At 31.5% G+C, this 26547-nt stretch overlaps 1 protein-coding gene and 1 long non-coding RNA gene across 6 annotated transcripts in view; one reads left to right on the top strand and one right to left on the bottom strand.

Annotated features, from left to right (window-relative positions):
* The window catches only part of LOC130668376 (uncharacterized), a 35306-nt gene extending 27027 nt beyond the window's left edge, over positions 1–8279 (top strand). The window contains exons 3-5 of the long non-coding RNA XR_008990008.1: positions 7038–7266; positions 7324–7819; positions 7902–8279. This is a non-coding gene — a long non-coding RNA (uncharacterized LOC130668376). The remainder of the gene's footprint in view (positions 1–7037; positions 7267–7323; positions 7820–7901) is intronic.
* The window catches only part of LOC130668375 (odorant receptor 2a-like), a 105405-nt gene that overhangs the window by 26458 nt on the left and 52400 nt on the right, over positions 1–26547 (bottom strand). The window lies entirely within an intron of this gene.

The raw sequence follows: 26547 nt of genomic DNA, 5'->3' as shown, positions 1-26547 counted from the left end.
CTATGATTGTTTTATTTCAATAAATAGATGATAAAAAACTATGACTCGGACATTACATCAGCATGGCGTAAAATACTGACTTGTCACTGATGTAAAGATATGATTTAAGAGTGACATCCACATTACGTATAACCGTGACTTTGCTACTGACATAAATGTATGATTTTAAAATTACGTCACTATGATATACGGATAATGACTTTATTACTACATAACAATGTGATGTAGATTCTATGTCAAACGTACGTAATACATAAGTCATAACTGTGACATAGTACAAGAGTCATGCTTACATCAATATGATGTCACAAGCTTTCTATCATATTAAAGTCATGTAGAACGTCAGATTGACATCAAATTTAAATCAGATGTCGTGACATTGCTATGACCTACGTATGACGTCAAAATAAGGTCATGTGTTCACTGGGAAGGCTTCAATTTCGAAAATAAAAGAAAAACTTTTTTCAAAAATTAGTAAATTTTTTTTTTTGATTGGGTAAGATAATTTTAAAAAATCATGAGAAACGCCTTTAGTGAGATAGAAAATAAAAAAAAATTATCTGTCAAATCAAAAGGGGTTTGTTTCAAAAGTGATCGATTTAGCGTGGAATGCCCCAAAAACATAATTGTGCTTTAATTGTCCGTGGTCCTGACTCTAATGATGAAAGCATAATTATTATTCACAATTCTCAGTAATTAAATTTGAAAAATCGGTCTGTCAGTTGACCCTGCGGGCCAGCCCCAAAACTTTCCGCTGTTTTCGAGCTCACGAACCTCGAAAACATTATTGTGAATACAATTTCAAGCTCTTCGAGCTCGAAAATACGTTTGTATGCTGTTGTTTTCGAAAAAAAACTTTTTTTACCATTTTTTCTCCAACGATATCTCTCAAACGAATAAACCGATTGAGACGGTTGAGGTAGCAATCGACGCGTTTTATCAAGTTCTGAAGCTGATCGAATTTTGAATTCGACTTATCGAGTCGTTTTTGAGATATTTCAAAAAAAATAAATTTTTTTTTAATTCTTTCGACAACGGTTTCTCTTGAACGAATGAACCGATTTTGATGGTTGAGGTGGCATTCGACGCGGCTTATAAAGCTCTAGAGCCCAGTCCATTTTGGAATCAATCCATCCAGCACATTAAAAGTTATAAAAAAAAAACACTTTTGAAAAAATTTTATTTTTGGAATCTTTCTGAACGAGCCCTACCGATCAAGCTTAATTTTCATTAAGCTTCAAGATATTGACAAGCCGCGTCAAATGACACCTTAAAGTTCAAAATCGGCTCATCCGTTCAAAAGATACAGGTATTTGCATACGTACGTACGTACATACATACATACATACACTCGGACATCATCTTGAAATTAATCAGAATAGCTTCCTAAGACCTCAAAACGTCGACATCTGATGGAAATTCGATTTTCGTCAATCGGACCGAACCCAATAACTTCCCGAATTTTGGAAAATTTACAATTTTCTTAGCGGGAAGTTAAAAATGTATGATAAGAGTACAATTGAGGTTGCGATTGCGTGTTTTGTTTTCGTTCTTCGAACTTTTGCAGAATTCGAACTTTTTGAAATAAAAAATTTATGTATGACTTGAAGTTAATAATTGCGTCGTTGCCAAACTTAACATTTATTCTTTTATACTTTTTTTTTAATTCCAGTCCTCACATATGATTGGTCAATTAAAATGTTGAATAACTCAAAAACTACTCAAAATTTTCAAAAGTGGCAAAGAAACTTCATGCTTAGAATCACCTCCTAGATCTAAATTTTCTCGCTATGAAAGTAATTCTGGATCACCCTGCATACTCTATGATACGGAAGAAATTCGAAAAAAAAAGATTTTTTTTTTTTCTAGTTTATTCAGAAACGGCTAGATCAATCGATTCCAAAATTTAAACAACTCTAGAACTCACCAAAACGCTCCGATTGCCGTCTTAACCATCTCAATGAGTTATTGTGTTCGATAGATATCGCTGGAGAAAAAAATGAAGAAAAAAGTTTTTTTCCAAATATCTTCGAAACGTCTGAACCGATCGATTTTAAATTTTAATCAGCTCTAGAACTCAACAAAACGCGACGATTGCGGCATTAAACGTCAAAACGGTTAACTAGTTCAAATGATATCAGCGTTGGAAAGTTAAAAAAATAACATTTTATATTTTCCGGATAAATCATAATATAATGCACTAAAACGTGTCCGAAATCATACCTACTCTTCGACTTAAAGGTTTTTTTCGATCATTATATAATTTCATCTAACTCGTTCTTTAGTATAAATCATATATATTATCAGCAAGAAATTGAAAAAACACAGTTTCTGAAATTTTTCTCGGATATTTCATATACACTTATCCAAAAAATTAAAGGAACAAGAAAATTTTATAAATTTTTTAGTGATTTTTGGAAGGCTGTATTTTCGTGAAAAATGATCGTATCGAAAAAATAAAAAAAGCAAATTGAAGCTTGAAATCTCTAGTTTAAAGATCTTTCAGCAAAATATTTTTTTGAGCCACGGTTTTTGCGAAATCAGAAGAAAAAGGTGGAGACAAAATTTTTCTAAATTTTTTGGTTTCGTTTTTTAGGTCTACGGGGCCGGGAAAAATTTTTTCAAAAAAACGAATTGATGGCTTGTTTAGAAAATTTATTCAGCTACAATTTGCTTTTTTTTGTTTCTCTGTACGACAATTTGCTGCTGAGATATCAGCCTTCAAATGAAAAAGGATCCTTTTGTCTTTGATTATTGATATCTCAGCAAGAAATGGTCACACAGTAATTTAAAGGGCAGTTTAATAAACTTGAATAAATCCCCTACAAGCTCCATTTTTGATTTAAAAAAAAAATAATTTTTTTTTCATCCTTGATATCTATTTGAAAAACCTTCAAAAAATGGCCATTTTCTGGTTTTTTAGTCGACTCATCGCTACTCTGCAAATATTGATAAAAAAAATAATGTTGCCAGGTAATTTTACAGCTTAATGTACCCCCAAAAACCCTGGAAATTTTCAGATTGATCCATTGAACCGTTTGTCCGGTCCGATTGCTCAAAGTTTTACAAAACAATGAAAGGAAAAAGTTTTGTTCCTTAATCTGTGTAATCGTTATCAAAATGAAAAAATCAATTTTTTCGGATTTTCTTTCATTCTTGCGTTAGTTATTCAGTAAATGTAAGGTAAAGAAAAAAAAAAAATTTTTTTCCGAAAAACGAAAAAAAAAAATAACCCCCCGCATAAAACATAAAAAAAAAAGAATTGGAAAAAATTCTTGTTTGGTCTCGTTTTTTGGAAAATTTTTTTTTTTTGCCTCTTTACCTTACATTTACTGAATAACTAACGCAAAAATGAAAGAAAATCCAAAAAAAAATTAATTTTTTCATTTTGGTAATAATTACACAAATTAAGGAACAAAACTTGTTCCTTTAATTGTTTTGTAAAACTTTGAGCAATCGGACCGGACAAACGGTTCAATGGATCAATCTAAAAATTTCCAGGGTTTTTGGAGGTACATTAAGCTGTAAAATTACCTGGCAACATTATTTTTTTTATCAATATTTGCAGAGTAGCGATGAGTCGACTAAAAAACCAGAAAATGGCCATTTTTTAAAGGTTTTTCAAATGGATATCAAGGATGAAAAAAAATTTTTTTTTTTTTAAATCAAAAATGGAGCTTGTAGGGGATTTATTCAAGTTTATTAAACTGCCCTTTAAATTACTGTGAGACCATTTCTTGCTGAGATATTAATAATCATAGACAAAAGGATCCTTTTTCATTTGAAGGCTGATATCTCAGCAGCAAATTGTCGTACAGAGGAACAAAAAAAAGCAAATTGTAGCTGAATAAATTTTCTAAACAAGCCATGAATTCGCTTTTTTGAAAAAATTTTTCCCGGCCCCGTAGACCTAAAAAACGAAACCAAAAAATTTAGAAAACTTTTGTCTCGACTTTTTTCTTCTGATTCCGCAAAAACCGTTGCTCAAAAAAATATTTTGCTGAAAGATCTTCAAACTAGAGATTTCAAGCTTCAATTTGCTTTTTTTATTTTTTCGATACGATCATTTTTCACGAAAATACAGCCTTCCAAAAATCACTAAAAAATTTATAAAATTTTCTTGTTCCTTTAATTTTTTGGATAAGTGTATTATTGCTCTGATCTGAGTCAAAACTCATTTAAATCTCGATTTTGATCATAGACATTGATTTCTGCTGGAATAAATTTATTTTATTGAATATAATTGAGAATAAAAATGGAAAAAACGTTTGTTAATGTGTTATACGAAAAATTATTCATGGAAACATTAATGTAATGATTTAATATAGCATATACTATATTACCCAAAAAAAATTCTGTCTATCGGTTGACCCTGTGGGTCAGCCCTAGAACTTCCCGCTTTTTTTTGGAACTCGAGGAGCTCGAAAACATTGTTGTGAATTCATTTTCGAGCGCTTCGAGCTCAAAAGTACTTTTGTATGCCATTGTTTTCGGAAAAAACCGTTTTTTAGCATTTATTTCTCCCACAATATCTCGTGAACAAATTAACTGATTGTTATGGTTGGAGCGGCAATCGACGCGTTTTATCAAATTCTAGAGCTGATTAGATATTGAAGTCGATCGTTCAAGTCGTTTCTGAGAAACAACTAAAAAACTAAAAAAAAAATTTTTTTCTCCTAATTCACCAATATTTTCGAGTCTACATGATTAAATAATCTGAAAAGGTATAGCCGGATTAATATGGGAATTCTGCCCCCATGGCTTTTTTGACTCAAACTTGGGGGGTCGATTTGGTGTCGAATGAAAATAATTCACCTCAATTTTTAGCTCTTTAACTCAAACGGTATTTGAGAATTTCAAAAAAACCTGTTTTTTCGAAATTATTTTTATTTTTATAGTAAAATTCGGAATTAATCAATGATGATTTTTTTCCTAATTCTTACGAGTCCAAAACATGAAAAAATCATATGATCGTGATTCTCAAACGGAAAGCTGATTTTTAACGGAGAAAAGAAAATTATAATCTTTTTTTTTTAGCCTTTTTGAAATATGTCACTCACCAAAATTCGTCAGAAAAAGTCTTTCATACTCCTCTATACTCAGGAATTTTTTTGAATTTTTTGAATTGGTGAAACAATTAAAAAAAAAATTTTAAACTCATTTTTCTATTTTCTAATATCACTCAAATTTCTATTTTCTAATATTTTTTAAACTTAACTTTTCGTTGACATTTCAAGCCCTGTAACTTTTTACTCATTCATTTGACGTATATATATTATCAGATACTTTTTGTAGGAAATTAAATTTCCTACAAGAACGTGCTTCTCAAAATGTGAAAAAAAAAATTTTGATAGAACAAAAATGAAAAATAATAAAAAATAATTTAACACTGATGAAACTGAATTTTTATTTGATCTCTGAAGCCCCGTAACTTTTTCCCAGTTTGTTCAACGTACATAATGTATCAGCACTTTTTGTAGAGAATTTAATTCCCTATGTAATTATACCAGGTGGAATTGGAAAAAAAATTTTTTTTTCATAGTCTTAATAACAAAAAACTAAAATGACAAATTTTCGCTTGTATTTTAAATGGGAAAAGGGACCCCCCTTTCTGATAGCTCAATTGTAAAGATATCTGGCTGAAATTCGGTGAGGATTTTTTTTATAATATAAAGTAACTTTTGAGCTCATAAGACGTTGAAAAAAAATATATTTGTTTTTTTTTGGGACACCCTAATAAGTATTACCTTCAAGTGTCTTTTGCATCATAATCAACCCTTATAATGACTGTAGGCTACTGATTTTTTATGTTTATCTTTTGCAAAGATATATTTTTGGTAAAAAAAAATTTTCTACTTATTTATTTGTACTAAAAAAAAATATAAGTTTGTTAAAACGAAAGATTTTAAGAAAAAAATGAGTTTTTAATTTTTTTTTAATTGTTCCACCAATTAAAAAAATTCAAAAAATTTCTGAGTATAGAGGAGTATGAAAGACGTTTTCTGACGAATTTTGGTGAGTGACATATTTCAAAAAGGCTAAAAAAAAAGGATTATAATTTTCTTTTCTCCGTTAAAAATCGGCTTTCCGTTTGAGAATCACGATCATATGATTTTTTCATGTTTTGGACTCGTAAGAATTAGGGAAAAAATCATCATTGATTAATTCCGAATTTTACTATAAAAATGAAAATAATTTCGAAAAAACAGGTTTTTTTGAAATTCTCGAATACCGTTTGAGTTAAAGAGCTAAAAATTGAGGTGAATTATTTTCATTCGACACCAAATCGACCCCCTAAGTTTGAGTCAAAAAAGCCATGGGGGCAGAATTCCCATATTAATCCGGCTATACCCTTTTCAGGAAAGTTGATGGCCAACAAGCTCTTTCGATTGCCGCCTTAACCATCCAAATCGATTCATTAGTTAAAAAGTTACAAAGAGTTTACACACACACACACACGCATACACACACACACACACACACACACACACACACACACACACACACACACACACACACACACACACACACACACACACACACACACACACACACACTTAGACATCTTTCTGAAAATAGTCAGAATAGCTTCCTAGGGCCTCAAAACGTCGACATCTGATGAAAACTCGATTTTCGAAAATCGGGGTGAAAACAATAACTTCCCGAATTTTTGAAAATTTACAATTTTTTTAGCGGGAAGTTAAAAAATACTTGTCACTCTGTCGAAAATCAGAGGAGTACCCGACTCATAGTTGTTTGCAAGTTTGGAATATAACAGTTCAAAAATATATTTTTTCAGTGGCGAGCACTGAACTACTTCTGCTGTTGCTGCCTGGCACTGGTGATTTCCCCCTTTTCCATATATATTTTTTTCCTAAGAAATTTTTCTCTTACTTTAAGCAAAAACTTTTTGATTTAAGATAATTATGTACTTGGTGCAAAAAATTTTTCATTTTTCGAATCGATAAAAAAACATTTTTCGAATCAAAAATAAATTTTTTTTAATTCAAGTTTTGAAAATTGTTTTTTCTGTGTAGTCGCTGGAAGTCTCAAGTTGGGAGACAATGTTTGCTGGAATATTTTACAATCTGAGTCTTCTGTAGTCTCCAAATAAGAGACTCTGGGAGTCTCAAAGAGATCATCCGAAACACAAGTGACTGTTGACCTCTTAGGTGGAGATAGAAAGACTTAGGAAGATTCAGAAAAACTCTGAGAGCCTTCCAAAGAATCTCAAAGACCTCGAGAGACTTGAATTTTTCGTCTCGGGTAAATAATGAAATTATAGAAAAATTGTTATTAATTTAATTCAATTAATATTTTTAGATCGAGGATGCCGATATATTTGAAAATGAAATAAAAATAATAATATCGACCTTGAAAGGTATGGAATCAGTGTTGAAGGATACCAAACTTAGGGGACGATGTTATCATTCTCAGCTTAAAGATCCTACGCTATTAGTAATCGAAGACTTGGCGCCATTAGGTTTTCGTATGACCGATTACCAAGTTGGCTTTGAGCTTCCATCACTGCACTCTGGCGTTACAGAGATTAGCTAAATTTCACGCAAGTTCCATGGACGTTGCTAAATTTTTTACGGACGCAATGAATTCTATGATAAAAACAGCTGAAACGTGGTCAGAGTTGAGGGTAGAATGCAGAGAAAAAATAAAAAAATTGTCGAATACTGTTTTTCCTAAAGCATGTGAAATAGCTAAACTCAAGGAATCGGAATGCAATGTACCAAACCATGGAGATGACTGGGTCAATACTATGTTGTTCAAATATAACGACAGAGGGACTGTTGTGAATTATGTTTTCGTAAGCTAAAGTCTACATTCAAGTCAGATAAAGTTAAAATCACTAGAGTCAAAAAATAATAGTTTGCATTTAATCCTCTTAGGTTGATTTTAAAATGTGTTATGACGGAACTCCTGTAATAGACCTTCAGTATTTCTTCAATACAAATGATTCTGAAGAAGTGTTGGCACTGGACTTCATAAAAATTTACTGATTGAATAATATGTAAAAATTCTTTCTACGACAATGAAAAACATTGGATACAAAACTTGCCCGCCGAGTCTGAGTTACATAAAAAAATATATATTGAAAACAAAACTATTGGTTTCGTAGTAGCTTGCACAGCTCTTCTAATCATGATGACTGATAAGAGTCAAGCAAAAGGCCTTGAAGAATTGATGAGTATGGGTAATGCTGATTTTTATGCAGATGCTTACAAAAACGAATCTTTTAAAATAAAAATAGTATCAAAAAATTATTAGTAGCAAAAGCAATATTTAATAAAACATGTGTACATGTTTTGAATTAAATAAATCAATAAAATACTCAGAGTAATATTTAATATACCGATTATTCAGATTGATTTAGTTTGACTTAGCGAAAATATGAATCATTATTATAAGTTATGCGCAAAAGCCACAGTATTAAGCAAAAAAAGCAGTTTTTCAAAATGTATGCCCCCTTCGATTTTTTTGAAAAAATTCTCAAGAAAACTTGGACAAATATAGAAAGTTTTAAGACCAATCCGATCGTGGATCGACGTTTCGTTCTATTTTTTTTCTTAATTCAAAAAATTTTGTTTTCTGAAATTGCATGTATTTACTTTTACATTCTCATGCGTGTGCTCGGGTAATAATTTTTTTGTACCAGAGAAACAATTTAATCAATTTTTTCATTAATTTACCATTTATTTATTGATTATAATGAATTGAAGTTTATTCGTAAAATCAAAATAATTACCCTCTTTCAAATTCATCATGCACGTATTAAGCGCCATCTATTGACCACGAGATTGACTAGATTTCTTCCTTATCTAAGTACAATTTTTATGTTGGTGCACTGTTAGAAGTATTTATTTGAGCCAAATAAGATTTATTAATAGTTAATGAATGATTTATTAAATGAGATTTATTTGAGCCAAATAAGCCATTTCTTAATAGTTAATAAATGGCTTATTTGAATAGAAAGAAATGACACATGAAGTTCAGGTTATAACTTTGAATGGAATGAGTGTGATTGTTAGTAAAAATTTATTATAATATTTCATTTTTTTCATATCTTTTGTATAATAATTTTTATCTTCAATTAACATTAATTGTGTGCATTATTTTCTTTAAAAAAATAAAATTAAACAGTCCTATAAATTATTTGTCATAACCTTACTTAATTAACATCACGTGTCATTTCTTTCTATTCAAATAAGCCATTTATTAACTATTAAGAAATGGCTTATTTGGCCCAAATAAATCTCATTTAATAAATCATTTATTAACTATTAACAAATATTTATTTGGCTCAAATAAATACTTCTAACAGTGTGGCATTGGCTTTTATCACGATATTTTTTTCTTGGTTAATTGACGTTGAATTTATTACTGATCTTTATAAACATACCGTACTATTGAAAATTAATTACTCAACTCTTAACCAATTAATTACTCAACTCTTAACCAATTAATTACTCAACTCTTAACCAATTAATTAATATCTCTTTCGAATAATTGTATAATTAAATTTTATTTCAACTAAGTGTTAATATTAATTTAAGTGTGAACTTAAATTGGAGTTACATTTAACTTATCAAACTCGCATACGAATCACCTTCATATAATGGAAACAACTAAGCATTTTGATCGTTGTTGTTACCCGTTTCATTTAGAAGGACATAAAATTAAAAAAGGTTTGCGGTTAGCCTCTGAGAACATTCAAACTCAATTCGGATTAAGTTGTCATGATTATCTTTGTGCTCCATGTCGGATAAAAATTTTAGTTCAGACAAAAGTATCACCGGGAAAGAATCCTTCTCATAATGACACTGAGAACCGAAGTAATTCTAGTGATATAAGTGATAATAGTAACAGTGATAATGGTAGTTGCAATGAAGAATCTAACGATAGAGACCACGATAATAGTGATGATCCAGATACCATTATTTGCGATAATGGTGATCAGTATAAACTTGAAAATTCTTTGAGTAAGGACTTAATTCTTTATTTTTTTTCAATTTAATTTCTCTTCTTATTAATTATTTAATTTTTTAAATTTAATTTAGAAAGCTTATCATTTCATAGTGAGCTAACACCGTTAGAAACAACTACTTCGGTTTCAGAAGTTAGCGCAGAAACTCGGCTACCTGCGATTAATCAAGCATTAAAGTTATTAAATGAATCTCCAATAGCTCCTCGAAAATTGAGTGATGAACGATTCTTATATGACAAAGTTATTAAAATTTCTCAAACTCTTAAAAGCACGTTTGGGCTTGAGGTTAATGCATCGACAAATTTAGAAGATTCTGACAGAGATTTTTCAAATCTGTTAGAACAATTGAAAAAAAAAATTGACCATGACGACACAACAAGATCTGAAAAAATACAAATTTTAACATTGTTCCCGAAAGAATGGAGTGTTAGGAGAATCTCTGAATTTATGAATACATCAAGACATTTGGTAAATGTAGCAAAAAATTTGCTTGAAACCAAAGGTTTACTGTCAAAACCTGAATCTAAATTAGGTACGTTATTTGGATTCTTTTGACTTTTTTGTCATTTGTTTTTTACACATAAAAAATTTTCTATCATCAGGTCGTTCACTCTCAGATGAATTGAAATCCAAAATTATCAACTTTTACAATGATGATAAATGCAGTGTTAATATGCCCGGGATGAAAGATTGTATCTCTGTTCGAAATGATGACGGTAAACTAGAACCTGTACAAAAACGTTTGATTCTTTCGAATTTGAAAGAATTGTATCAAAAATATCGGGAAAACTATCCTGAAGACAAAATTGGGTTTTCAAAATTCGCTTCGTTGCGCCCAAAATATTGTGTGTTAGCGGGGAGCAGTGGCACGCATACAGTTTGTGTGAGCATAATGCATCAAAACATGAAATTATTAATGCTTGGTAAGTATAAATTAATTTTATTCTTAACTTCGTTATTGTAGTTCGTATAATAAACTATTTTTACTTCTTAAAGGTTCCAATTTAAGTTCACTAACTTCTAACTCGACAAGACCCTTAAATCACTACACGGATTGCATCAATTCTATTATATGTAATGCTTAATCACCAGCGTTTTATTTTGGAACATGCAAGACTTGTCCAGGAATGAATGCACTAACGGATACTTTAAAAGACATTTTTCATGAAAATGAAATTGACACCATTACATACAAATATTGGGTATCAAAACCACGTACAAGTCTGGAAACGATGATCAGTTCTGTTGATGAATTCATCGAACGATTCAGTGATGACTTATTAATACTTCTGCCACATGCATTTATTGCCAAAGAACAAGCGAGTTATATGAAATTTGTAAAAATCTCATTAAAAGACGGAGAGTTTCTTGTTGTCTGTGATTTTGCAGAAAATTACGCATTTGTCGTACAAAACGCTGCTTCAGGATTTCATTGGAACAACAATACAGCTACTATCTATCCAGTGGTAATATACTTCAAAGAGGGAGACGAATTAGTTCACAGAAGCATAGTCGAAATATCAGATTGTAATAACCACGATTCTGTTGCCGTGTACGTTTTTTCTAAAATTATAATTGATTTTATAAAGACAATCAACGAATATCCCGAAAAATATACTACTTTTCTGATGGCGCGCCGCAGCAATTTAAAAACTTCAAAAATTTTGTCAATCTTTATTACCATAAGTGTGATTTTGGAGTTAAAGCAGAATGGCACTTTTTTGCAACCGCACACGGCAAAGGGCCATGTGATGGTATTGGTGGGACAATAAAGAGAATGGCCGCAAGAGCTAGCTTACAGTTAACAGTAGACAATCAAATAACAACACCACTGAAACTATTTCAATGGGCTTCTCAAAGAAATACTATTCCAAACATCACTGTTAAATTTTCAACCTTAGAAGATTATAATAATGCTTCTGAAGCATTAAAAGATTGATTTAACAGAACAGTAACTGTAAAAGGAACTCAAAAACTTCATTGTGTAATACCTAATAATGACGGAAGTGTAACTGTAAAACCATACTCGAATTCAACAGAATTCAAAATTCATAAATTGTTTAAGCGTCAAAAAAAATAAATAATTTTAGTTACTTTAAATTTAAAATACGAATCAAGTTGACTTATTATCCTTCCTTAGATTGTAAAAATGATTTATAAATTCTTTTTGATAGTTCTTTAAATTAATCAAATCAACAACAAAACAACTTAAAAAAATAGTACACTCCGAAAAGCAAAGTATTTGAGAAAAAATTTTAGGTGTAAAAGGAACTAAGGTAAAAGCCCCAATAGATGATCACGTACCAGTATATGATCATTCCATGTATTTGTATATCTATATTCACAAATATAGGTATACAAATACATGGAGTGATCATATACTGGTACATGATCATCTATTGGGGCTTTTACCTTATTGTAAAAGTATTTATAGGTGAAAGTCGATCGCAAAATATAGTTTAGAGAAAAAAAAATTTTTTAAATTAAGAAAAAAAATAGAACGAAACGTCGGTCCACGATCGGATTGGTCTTAAAACTTTCTATATTTGTCCAAGTTTTCTTGAGAATTTTTTCAAAAAAATCGAAGAGGGCATACATTTTGAAAAACTGCTTTTTTTGCTTAAAACTTAAAAATAAATAGGTATAAATCGATGAAGATCAAAAAGGTATGTTTTTCTTGAAAGAGTATTAAAAAACAAAAATTTTGAAAAAAACGGGACCCCGATAGCTGTATTTTTCGCGAAGTTATAGCTGTTTAAAAAAAAAAAATTTGAATTTTGGAAAAAATCAATATCTTAGAAACGGGTGGTCAAAAAAATTTGAAAAAATTCATGAAGGTGTTTTTTGAGGGTATTTAAAACATGAAAAATTTTCAAAAAAATTGGAGAGGTCGACCTAAAAAAGTGGCCGATTTGGTATGGAATGCCCCATATGTATATATATGTATTTTTTGTTTTAAATTTAATATTTTTTGTTTAAATATTAATGTTGCTAGACTATGTTTTATTCTATTATTGAGTAATTTAAGTCTGTAGGTCTCTTAGATAAAAATCGTGAAAATTTTCATTTCTTACGCCCCGCACATTGCTATAACAATTGATTTTACAAAAAAAAAGTGAGCCATCGATTTTCTCATATATATATATATATATATATATATATATATATATATATATATATATTAGGGTGGCGCAACAAAACCGACTATTTTTTTTTTCGATCTCGTATAAAAATTTGTTGGTTTACGATGTTTTAAGAAGCCTCTCCAAAAATCAGCTCGATAAAAAATTTTCGAGAGGTCGCTCACGAATTTTGAAAATATCAAAAATGATGGAAATTCGGATTTTTATTTCTATATTTTTTTTCTCGTGGCAGCAATAGTTTTTATTTGTAAAATCATGACTATGCTGAAAATTTCAGCCCAAAATTTAAATATTTGAACGGCGCTCAAGAATTTTGAATATAAGCTGATAATATGTAACTAATAATTTGAATTAGTTTTTATATTTTTTTATAACTCAATTATTGTCATTTCACTTAAATATAACTTTTGCATAACCAAAAATATACAGGACAGTCTTAAACAATAAAATTTGGTAAGTTTTGAATAAGCGAAAAAACCTACAAATTGAATTAAAAAATAAAAAAGGATGTAAAAAACTTGATATTTCTATTTCTCGGGTTATATTTTCATTCATTGTCATGCAAATTGATGGTGAAAAAATCGAGAAGCTTTATTATTAATATTTAAGAGTCCCTCAAAAACGTCCAAAAGACAGCACTCGGAAACATTCAAAATTCTTGAGCGAGGTTTAAATATTTAAATTTTTGGCTAAAATTCTTAGCGTAGTCATGATTTCACTAATATAAACTATTGCTGCCACGAGAAAGAAACAAATTTAGAAACAAAAATCCGAATTTCGATTATTTTTTAAATTTTCGAAATTCGTGAGCGACCTCTTGAAAATTTTTTATCGAGCTGATTTTTGGATAGGCTTCTCAAAACATCCTAAACCAACAAATTTTCATGCGAGATCGAAAAAAAAAATTGTCGGTTTTTTTGCGCAACCCTAATATATATATATATATATATATATATATATATATATATATATATATATATATATATATATATATATATATATATATATATATATATGTCGGAAGACCAGTAACATGATGGGCATCACCCTGACCATCGGGTTTATTATTTTTGTCTGGCATTTTATTACAAATTAAACGAATAATAATTACACAAAACAGTAATTTATTATTAAAGTATTATTCACAAATAGTAGTAACTAAACAAACGGTATAATGAATATAATATCTCACAATTGTTAATACGTACAAAATTACAACTAACACAATATTTGATACACATAAAATGATAACAATAAATTAATAATAATAAATGATATTAATCGTAGTATACAATCGCCCGATAATATTAATAGTTAAACTATGATTAAATAATATACGAGTACTACGGTAAACATGGCTCGAGAACGAATCCACGGTCAACAGGAAAACTTGTACTCGCACAACGAATGCTCAATCAGAACTGACCGACTCAACTAGTCCAAAAACTCTGTACTCTTCATAAAAAACCTTTTAGTCAGAAATATTTAAAGAAGGACAACAATCTTATTATCTTACTATCTTGTCCTTTGTGTCTTACTATATCCATCCTGTGACCGTGGCTACGTTTGGTGAACAGATGTCACAGCGAGCCTAAGCCTCCCGTAATAAACATAATCTACTTAAGTTGTAAACAACTAGAGCTTAAGTTTTATTTAATTGTTACTGTAAAAACTAGTCTCGACTGTTAGGAATTTCCCGTCCCATTGGAAAACCCCATTTTATTCTTTCATCTCCGACATATATATATATATATATATATATATATATATATATATATATATTTGGTGACGGTACTTTAGGTTTAGATTGCAATAATTACTACCTAAGTCGCCAACTACCAAAGAGTGAAACGTTGTGAGAGAGGATGAGAAGAGGAGAAATAGAAAAAGGTATTTGTGGGGAGAGAGGCGTTTCGTCTAAGTATACGATAGCTGAGACTCCTCAGTTAGGTGTATCTATCGTATACCCCACCTAAGACGCCGAGTTTGAAGTAACATGCTGGAAAATGTTATATATTGAAATAGGTGTAGGGACGAGATACTGTGAGAGGCGCCAGTTGTAGATTCCATCTCGCGGAGTGAAGCTGAATTACCACATATATATATATATATATATATATATATATATATATATATATATTAGGGTGGTCCTTACTTTGGACATTTTTGAATTTTTATGCTCCCAGAAGCTTCTGGGGTTCGAAATAAATAAAAAAAAATATCCTCAAAGTTTCAGGTCTCTATTTCAATTTTAACCCGTGCCGCACAGCGATGTAAGTTTCCCATTTAAATAACACAGGGTTCTTGGCATTGAACAATTAATTTTTTATTCCGGCTAAACTAATTATTTGAAAAATTTGAAACTCTGTAGACTTTATCCTTATATTCGCAGCTGCTCTTCAGAACTTTTACAGATTCTCAGCTACTATAATTTTGGGGGTACAGCATGATGAAAAAAAAGAAAAAAATTATTTTTTTTATTTTTAGCTAAAATTTTTTTCAAATAACATATCAAATCACTCTACATCCTTATCAGAAGTTCTTACTTTTTCTCATTCTTGCACCTAAGTGGGTGAGCGGTATATCTTTGTTGCACTAATACAGTAATCAGGAACTTTGCATTAGTGTGCAGTAAAGTGTTCCTTAAAAGGATTTTTTAAATTTATTATGATCACCTTACAAACGGTTTCAATTACGACAGAAAAAAAATTGCGGTAAAGTTTGAGCTCTTAATTCCGACAGGACCACGTGCCGCAAATTTCGTTTTCATGATTTTTTAAATTTATTTTATTCATTTATAAAAGAGATCGATTTTATTAATAATTTATTATAGTTAAAAAATTGTAAATAAATAATTATTTCGATATTATAATGCACAAAACTATCAACCTTTGGTTTATTATTTATTGCTTAAAACAAATAATAAACTTAAAGGTGACCAACTTATTTAAGCAAATATTGAAAAAAATTTAATTTATTGATAATATTTATTAAATGTTAAACTAAAGCGTAATATGATTAGTGGCATAGATATACTGATCTTAAATGTCAATTGAATGCATTATGTATTTTTGAAAAAGACACAAAGTCAAATAGCATAAACAAAAATATTTCTTGAAAAAATCACAAAAAAAATTTTGTGGTATCTCTTCCCGTTAAACCTTGTGGAAAAGGTCTTATAAAATCTCATAAAAAAAATTGGCTATGAGAAAACGATCAGTATTTGTCCACAAAAAATCTCAAAAATTCTGATACAATTATTTTCTCATAGATGGTGCATCCAAAAAATTTTTTTCTTAAAATTCTCATATAAATTATCAGAATCTATAAGAAACAGAAGCTGTAATATTGTGAGTATAAGTATTTATAAGTTTTCGAAAAATGTAAAGTTTACAATTGAGTAGATTTTGGAAATGAATAAGATTGTATGAGACGATTTCTGAAGTAATCATACAAGATTTGATACTGATTAATTAATGTGAGTACAGTTATTTTCCATATAGTTTATATGCTAAATGATTGAATTTTTTAGCATGAATTCAAAAAGTTTCTATTATGTATACTCAAGAATATTTGTATAAGTATTTACGCGGAAAATATTTAGCAATCTATTCACGAAAAATCTATGAAATTGAATCCGTTTATTTATTCATCAAAAATTACTCAAGTAAACATTAATATTAAATATTAAAGTCATGATGTATTATGGGATATACTATAGTACAACCCAAACAGGTACTTGTTGGTCTGTTAAATGACGCAGGAGTACTCGAATAAAATCGTATTGAAATTTGGAATATAACACTTCTGAAATAAATGTCTTACCAGGGACACTACAAATCGTAGGCGCGATCTCGTGGCGAGCACCGAACTACTCCCGCTGCTGCTGCCTAGCACCGGTGACTTTCCCCTTCTCCATATCGATCTTTTCTCCCGAGAAATTTTTTCTCTTGGCTTAAGCAACTTTTGTTATTTTGTTCGGAGAATACAAAAAAACTTGCGTGGAAAGAATAGTACTTGTTCCGAGAAATTTTATTCTGTTTAACCAAAAAAATGCAATATCGCTACAAAAAAATAATGCACCAAAAAAAAAAAAAAAAATGGGGCAAGATAAATTACTGGGTTTGTAAAAAATCACATAGAAACTTATATTTTCACTCATCTCCGAACAGTTAAAATATTTAAAGTACAAGAAATAGTGATAATATTAGTATTTTTGGTGTAAATTCTTATAAAAAAAAAATGAAGTTAAGCAATTATTTTTGAATGAATCTGATAAAATTAATATTTTATGTGAATGGAAATTATTTATAAAATCTCATAAGTACTCCATAATATTTTATAAGTAATAGCCTTCTAACTAAAACTTACAAAAACTCATAAATCACATAGCTTTTAAATTAAAATTAAATCTTTTAAGTTTTTACAAGTTAATTCGATTATAGATTTTCTTACTAATTCTCATAAAATTTTTATGAGAAAAAGGTCTGCATTTGTCCATGTGATTCCTGATTCAGTCTCATAAATTTTCGAAGAAATACATGTTAAATATTTTCTCATAAAATATGACAAATATTTTATGATATTCAATAAGATATTATCTCCTAGGATAACTCTTACTAAAACTTATAAATTCTGGAAATTTCATATAAAAAAATAATCTTATTGAGATTTTGTAAGTATTATAACATCGGAATTCGCCTGATCAATTCTTATTGAAAATAGATTAGAATAAACTGTAACAATCTTATAGAAGTGAAAGTACTTATTCAATCTCATAATCGTTGGTGGAATTCGAGTCACAAAATCTCATAAATTAAAAAATCTTACTCATTCTTTTAAAAATCTAGTACGGAAATCATGATAGGAACACATCAAAAGCTTTGACTCATAGATTCTCATAAAAATTCATATGAGAATTTTTTTAAATCTCATAGATATTTTCGAAGCTCATAGATTCTCATAAAAAATATTCAATATCTTATCAGAATTTATGAAAGCTTTTCCACAGGGAAATTAAGAGCTTCAAATTTAAGGGAATTTTTTCTGTTGTAATTGAAACTATTTTGAGAGTTGATCGTAATGAATTCAAAAAATCCTTTTAAGATACACTCTACTGCACATTAACGCACTATTGTCTTATTTAGCGAAGTGCGCTTTAATTTTTTGAAAATATTCGTTTGTTCATAAGAAAAACTCGTCCAAAGCTCTTGATTGCTGTATTAGTGCAACAAAGAGATGCCGTTCACCCACTTGGGTGCGAAAGTGAAAAAAAGTAAGAACTTCTGATAAGGATGCAGAGTGGTTTGATATGTTATTTGAAAAAACATTTTAGCTAAAAATAAAAAAAATAATTTTGTTTTTTTTTTCATCATGCTGTACCCCCAAAATTATAGTAGCTGAAAATCTGTAAAAATTCTGAGGAGTAGCTGCTAGTATAAGGATAAAGTCTACAGAGTTTCAAATTTTTCGAAAAATTACTTTAGCCGTAACAAAAAACTAATCGTTCAATACCATAAACCCCGTGTTATTTAAATGGGAAACTTATATCGCTTTGCGGCACGGGTTAAAATTGAGATAGAGACCTGAAACTTTGAGGATATTTTTTTTTATTTATTTCGAACCACATAAGCCTCTGGGAGCATAAAAATTCGAAAATGTCCAAAATAAGGACCACCCTAATATATATATATATATATATATATGTGTAGCGTTGCTACTAACTGAAGCGATCGATAATTTTCGGCACTTTACGTCGAACATCGATTTTTAATTTATCCGTCTCTACCTCATTCGTAGAGACAATAAGTAATAGACCGCTGGACTCTATACACGCATCCAAGCATTTTTCTTTACTGTATACTTACAATTACTGTGTTACTTTCGTTATTTAAATAAAACATTTGTTTAATATAATTAGCTGGTTTTAATAATTTATATAATTACCTCAACCACTAAATATATCCATATATTAGACTGATTCAAAAAAATCGACTAATTTTTTTCTTCATTATATCAAAAATATTGTTGAAAATAACGAAAAAAAAGTACTGTGAAAGTTTGAGCTCTTAATATAAATATTGAGACAATGTGAATTGTTTACGTCACCCTCAGCCTTGCGGTTCCCGCTTTTATCCGTCTCGTTGCCGTCTAACGTTATACGTCATAGTGCCGTGGTCACATGACAACTTGTTACGTCGACGCATGTCTGTTAGGAGGAGGTGGGGACAGTCAGGAGGCTAGCTCTATGCCCAAAAATTATCGATCACCACTTCGATCCTGGATCCATTAACGTCCGGACGTCTTTATCATTCAGTATCGATTATTATACTTGCAATATTCACGTACTTAATACATTGTAAATCTTATATTTCTTTCTGGCAATTAACTTGCAAAGTAATACTTTTATTGTTTATTAGTTATTAATTATAATTAAATTTGAGTGTATTAAAAGTATTATACGTCACCGGCGACATATTCGCGTTAATAATATTAGAATTAAGCAGTAAAATCAGTGTATAACAAGGATTTATTCCACGTGGCTACTACTGCGTATCTTGCGTTCCTGCCAGGACTATTTATATTGTATTCCCTGATTAAACAAAATGATTAAAAATGATTTCACACGTTAAATGTCCATAAGGGACAGGATTAGAAATGATTTGAAGGATTAAAAAGTATTTAAAATGATTAAAAAACAAATCATTTTAAATCATTTTTAATCATTTTGTTTAATCAGGGTTCAGCGTAAAACGTTATTGTAAGTAATTGAACTTATCATAATTGGCAATAAATTTGCACATTGTCCCAATAAATTCCTTATTCTATTCATCACCTTATTCTATCCATATTTTAATACACTGGTAAGATTATTTAATATGATAAAATAGTTATTAATTAAGTTAGAAACAATAAGTAAGTCAGCTGTAAGAAAGCAGCATACAAGTTATCAGCCGTGAGGTAAGTTGATCAGTTTTCTCATGGGTTGCCGAGTTTGAATAAGTGCGGGTCTTTGCTTTGCAAGAACCTCAGCCCACTGCTCTGTCCAAGTAAAATAAAATTTGTTAGAGGCCAGCCTAAGCCAGGGTTCAACCCGCGAATTCTGGTGGCTGCTGGTAAAAATCGCGAAGACGAAAAGCGATTTGTCTCAACTGGCGCTCGAACAGGGACTTTGCAGTAGTTCAAACCGGCAACGAAAAATTTTATTAATTTTTCTCACGGCTTTACCCAAAATTTTTACCAAATCTCTAGTCACAATTTTAAATCAAATTTCTTACCAGTATTAAAAATTTTATTTCCCTACATTCATCTCTTCATAATTTTGATCATTCATTATTCATCTAATTTCATAAAATATTTAATTACTTCCCCTATTTATTTATTTATCAATTCTATTTATTTATTTATTATAAATTATTTATTTTATTTATTATATTATAAATTATTTAAGAAACTGTCATTGTAATATTGTGTGTCGGTTTCGTTCCTATAAGATTTTCGTGCACCGTAACCTTGAGCATATACTAGCTATACGCGTCGTAACACGAGACACTAGTATTTATTTGCTTTACAGCTCACAGTCTCTACTCAAGTATAAAGACAACCCAAAGTAAATAATAAAAATAAATACTTAAAATTTTAAAATAAAATTTTGTCCGTAGTAAATAACTTTCTTTGTGATACAAAAGATTATAAACGTTTCCGATTTAAAATAAAATATCTTGTTGCGTAAATTTCAAATGTTCGCGCCAGAACACTTGACAACTCTACGCTCTACTATACCAGAGGTGCTGCTATCGACGCGCCCTCTGATACTCGGAATTTCAACTCGATAGCCAGCTACGCGGCAACTGGCATTATTCTACAACACTTGTGATAGAACACCACGTGCTACCAGTTTTTATTGTAATTCAATTACATCGTGTTAATTACTCTACATTATCAAGTGCATCTTTCTAATTGTGACTCGCTGATACACCATGTATTTGTTATCAATTATATTCTTCAATTATATCCGGTTTTTCATATATAAACTCTGTGCTCATTGCTGTGGTGACCGCGTGTTAAACTAACGTGCGGGCTATATTCATTCACATACTCGCCATCACGTGACTTTGCAGCCACAAATAATTATTTCAATTTACAATTTACTTTATTACTCATTGGACAATACACAAAAAAAAAAAAAAAAAAAAAAACATAATGTAAAATATTAACTTAAAACTACTTTAAATATTTAGTTTGCTGGATCGGGATGGTGAAAGAAATAAAAATTCACTTTTCAATGTATTGTCCATATTTAATAAAAATAAATCACAGATAATAGCAAGAGTACAAGAGTCGATCACGAGTTTATATCGGAGCACTTCTTAAACATTATTCGAGTGCATTTGAGTTGAATTTAGTTAATATAAATTGCATGGCACCGTACACATGAACATTATATTATATACATAGAGCGTAGTTGAAGATCGAGTTTGTTGAGTTTAATGAATACGAGATTATAAATTTACACGGCACCATACACGTGAATTAATTTACACAAAAGAGCGCAATAAGGAATAAATTATTAACAATTAATGATTTACAACTATCATCAATAGTTCGAGTATAAATTTTAGTCACAATTAATCTTAATTCGCGACACAGAGTACGAGTAAAAAGAGAAAAAATATAAGAAGCGTAACGAGCCGAGTCTGAACGTATAATAATTACTTTGCAGTCACAAATAAAATTTGATATTGATTTTTGAGATTAAGATTACTGGATGACTGAATGATGACATCAGTCACACCAGTTGACATCATGTCCAAGTAAATAATTAATCGATGAGTAATGAAAGTAAATGTAATTGAGAATAATTATTTGTGGCTGCAAAGTCACGTGATTTCGAGTATATGTATATATATATATATATATATATATATATATATATATATATATATATATATATATATAGCCGGCAGGTTATTTTGACACGTGGTCAACACAAAAATGATCACAGATTTTATTAATTAAGTTAAGAGTAAGAATGACAAATATAGATAAATAATAATACCTGATGATTTTGCGAGTAGTAATCAAATTAATGTAATTAACGAAGCACGATAATTAGCACGATGTAATTGGAAATTATAATAACCTTGTAGCACGTGGTGGTCTATCACAAGTGATGTAGAATAATGCGAGTTGCCGCGTAGCTGGCTATCGAATTGAAATTCCGAGTGTCAGAGGGCGCGTCGATAGCAGCACCTCTGATATAGTAGAGCGTCAAATTATCAAGTGTTCTGGCGCGAACATTTGAAATTTACGCAACATATCTTATGCTCGACAAAATAAAATAAATAATTAAACAAACTTCAAATAAGATCTTTGCAGTAATAAATAATAATTTATTAGTCATCAAGTATTGTAATAAGCAAAACAAATTACTAATTATTCTATCCAATAAATGAATAATCTTTACAGCTTTAAATTAAATTCTATTTTGATAACGGTTGCTGAAATAAATTTATTTAGAATCTGATTAGTTTGGATTAAATAATAACATCAATAATAAAATCTTGATAAATTATTCCTGCAAAGAAGTTATTTTCGTTTGATAATGAAAAATTTTCTGTCGAACCATGACGCTACCAAGGACACCGATTCCGCAGTCACTTCCTTCGGTCACCTCCGCTAACAATCCTGTTGATCTCCTACATTTCCCCACTACAGCGGGCGCGGCAATTGCAAGTACGAGTGCAATGGATGATCTCGTCAACCTTACGCCAAACAATGATTTCCACAACAGTACTATATGAACCCAAAATCAACCTGCAAATCATAATCATAATGTTTCGACCACCAGTGCGACCGGTAACGCTAATGTTAACTCTCACAACGTTAGTGGGGTTGCACCAATCTCTGAAGCTCAAAATACGACCTCCGTCACCGTATTACAAAACGTAGTTTCGGGACTACGAACAGGAATTGAAGCTCTGCAAGCCGAACGTCAACATTTGCTTCGGATTTCAAGTACGGTTTTGCGACCCCCAGGTGCACAATGACCACCCCCAAATTTTCAGTCGAATGCGTCAAGTATTTTGATGCCGTGAGAATTATTTTCTGCTGCTACTGTGACGTCACAGGCAGCAAACCTCCTCTCCAACAGTCATATGAATATACATCCACACGCATTTATCCCGGCAACGCAAGCGAGCGGGCAGCAGTTCACCATGCCGAGTCTACCTGCGCGTGAACCGTACGCGCACCCGATGATCCCACCACCAATTCAAATGTTACCGCCGCATATGAATTTTCAGCCTTCACTTCCATGCACACACACACAATCACACAATGGTAATAACATACCAGCATACGCGCCCATGTACTCACGACCCTCATTACCGGCCACATATCCACAAGCACAGCCGTCAGCATGGTATAATACATACACAGTTCCGGCGGGAAATTTAAACACTAGTGGTTCTAATTCTATGCGGTTATATGATCTTAGTCGCCTCGTAAAGTCTTGGAATATTTCGTTTCCTTCTCGTGATCGAACCTCTCCAATTGACGCAAAGAAGTATTTAAAAATAATCGAGCAGCGGATGGTCAGCAACGACATTTCCTTCGAAAATTTTCAGGCAGTGGTAACCAACACCCTTAGCGGCGACGTACTAGAGTGGTACTATGAAAATGAAGGTTTATTTCATAGCTGGGCGGCTTTCAAAGAGTTTTTTAAGATTTGGCAGGTTCAGCAAACAGATGAGGCGGTGTTGCAGGGGATTTACTCGGCTAAACAAAGCAACGACGAGACAGGAGTTGCATTTATGTATCGCATGCAAAGTGCTTTTGCAAAGCTCGAAGATCCGTTACCGCAGGCTAAACAAATTCGAATCATAGTTTCGCGATTCAACCCTCATTTTTTACAAAAATTCTCGGACACGACAATAATGACGTACGCAGAATTGTACACACGGGTCAGTGCTTGGCAGCCAACAGCTGATGCGTTGAACCCTTATTTCAAAACTCCTAAAGAAAATAACAGTAGAATCAAAACGCGTATACAATTAAATTCCATCAAAGACTCAGAAGCCGATTAATTAAACAGTATCGAGACTTTACAGTCTTCTACTTCACCCGGTAATAATAATTTTGCAACCAATAATTCTAACAGAAATAATTTTAATAGAAATAACAATCTTAACAACAATAAAAGTTTTCATAATTCTAAATACCCTCAAAATTCAGCACAGTTAGATTTATCTAGTAAAAATTTAAATTCTGAGTCTTTCACCTTATTAAGTAACTTTGAGTTTATGATGAAAACCATCCTAGAAAAGCTAGATCAGACTACTGCAAATACGTCACCGGGAAAAGTCAATTCAATCCTAGTATCACCAAACATTACACCAAAAGCTCCTGTCTGCGGTCGTTGTGGGAGAATTGGTCACGTTGCGTGGTTTGTTGTGGTCCAGTAACGGATGAACTGCGTACTAAGGCGGGATTGCCCCTTTTTTCTCGTCCCTTATCTCCAAAAAACAAGAAAGTGCCCTGGTAGACACCAATCACGTTACCAGGGCCTCTGTGTCAATTAAAAATTCGGATCAATCGATTGAAATTGGTAACGTCACACCTGAATCGTCTAAATTAAATCCTGATGCTCCTGAATTCATGATCAGTAATGGAAAATTCTTTTTAAATTATCCTATTGCTGCGGATGCTCCAAAATTAGTCGGTCACGTTTTGAAAAATCTCAACGTTGATTTAATTGATTTTTCAACTCCTCTCGATCAAATTATTGACAAGCCGGCAGATGAAGAGTCCAATTGGGAGACGAGTTCCGAAGCATCTCAACAAGTGCGACATGTTAAAAAATTAAGAAGTAAAAATCCGATAAAAAACTTAAAATCTAAACTTAAAAAGTCCATAAATCCCTCGCGTAATTCTAAAAATAACATTAATAAAAATCGACCAAAGGTTTCAATCGAAAATTCATTAATTGACTTTGACATTGAAAAACAGCAACGGCAAACGGTCTTAAATTTCGAGAATGACTCAGATACAGACGATACCCCTCTCTGTGATCTAAGAGAGGATACTAGTCCTCTATATGACTCAGAGATTGATGAGTATCGCTCTGATTCAAGCGAAGAAATTGCTTATGCCCCAAAATTCATGATATCACTGAATGCAGACACTAAACAAAGTACATTACTGCCGATGCTCAGTAATTATAATAATTACAGTCTCATGACGTCTTCAGCGAGTCTTAAAGCACCTTCGACAGTCAGTCACATGATTGCTAAAATTTCTATCGGTAAATATGAATTGGAAGCATTACTGGATAGTGGGAGTGAGCGCAGTTATATTTCTGAGATTGCTTATGAACAAATCAAAGAATATCAATTGCAAGACCTCACGCCTGACCCCGCTAGCACTCATGGAGTAACAATGGCTAATTCTAAGTCCACGCAAACACGTGACGGAGTGCCATTTAAAATAACACTTGACGGTCACGATACCATTACTTGGCTAAGTGTTTTATCTGAACTATCTACTCCAGTTATCCTTGGTCTTGATTTCTGGCAGCTAGCAGAGATTCAAGTAAATTCCAAGGATAGTACTTGAAAGTTAAATACCAGTAATGTTATCCATTCATTTTTCTCTCGGTTCGGATTCACCAATCTAACATCATTAAATGCACTCTCTTCAGTTGAACGGGCCGATCTTGAACGATTTTTAGCCCAAGAATTCGAGAAAAATAAACAGGTCAAATTGGGCTTAACACACTTAGTTCAACATCGTATTGAACTAACCGATGACACTCCGGTGCGTATTAAACCTTATCGCAGAAGTCCCCCAGTAATGAAAGTGATGCACGATAGAGTAGATGAATTACTTGCGAAGGGTTATATTCAGCCTTCAAACAGTGCTTGGGCAAGTTCGCCAGTAATGGTACCCAAGAAAAATAATACTTGGCGCATGTGCATCGATTACCGGCCATTAAATAGAGTAACGAAAAAATCTGCTTATCCGTTACTGATCATGCACCGTAATTTGTCAAGTCTGCAAGGTGCTAAAGTAATTTCAGTACTTGATGTCAGTGATGCTTTTCATCATGTTTCAGTTGAGCCAAATAGCCGTCAATATACAGCATTTTGCGTAGATGGACGAGGTTTATTTGAATGGATCCGGATGCCATTTGGTCTTACAAATGCCCTCAGCACTTATCAAGAAGTCTCAGATACGGTACGACGAGAAATTATTGAGTCGTTGAAAACACAATTTGCTCACATTGAAGCTGAAAATAAAATTTTTGCGTATCTCGAAGACTGGATAATTATCAGTGATGACTTAAAAGAACACAAAATTCTTCTTCAAGCTGTTTTTGAAAGATTCCGCGAGGCTGGAATAAAAATG

The sequence above is a fragment of the Microplitis mediator genome, chromosome 5 (genome assembly GCF_029852145.1).
Source record: "Microplitis mediator isolate UGA2020A chromosome 5, iyMicMedi2.1, whole genome shotgun sequence".
Lineage (NCBI taxonomy): Eukaryota > Metazoa > Arthropoda > Insecta > Hymenoptera > Braconidae > Microplitis > Microplitis mediator.
This window is presented reverse-complemented; position numbering and strand designations above follow the sequence as displayed.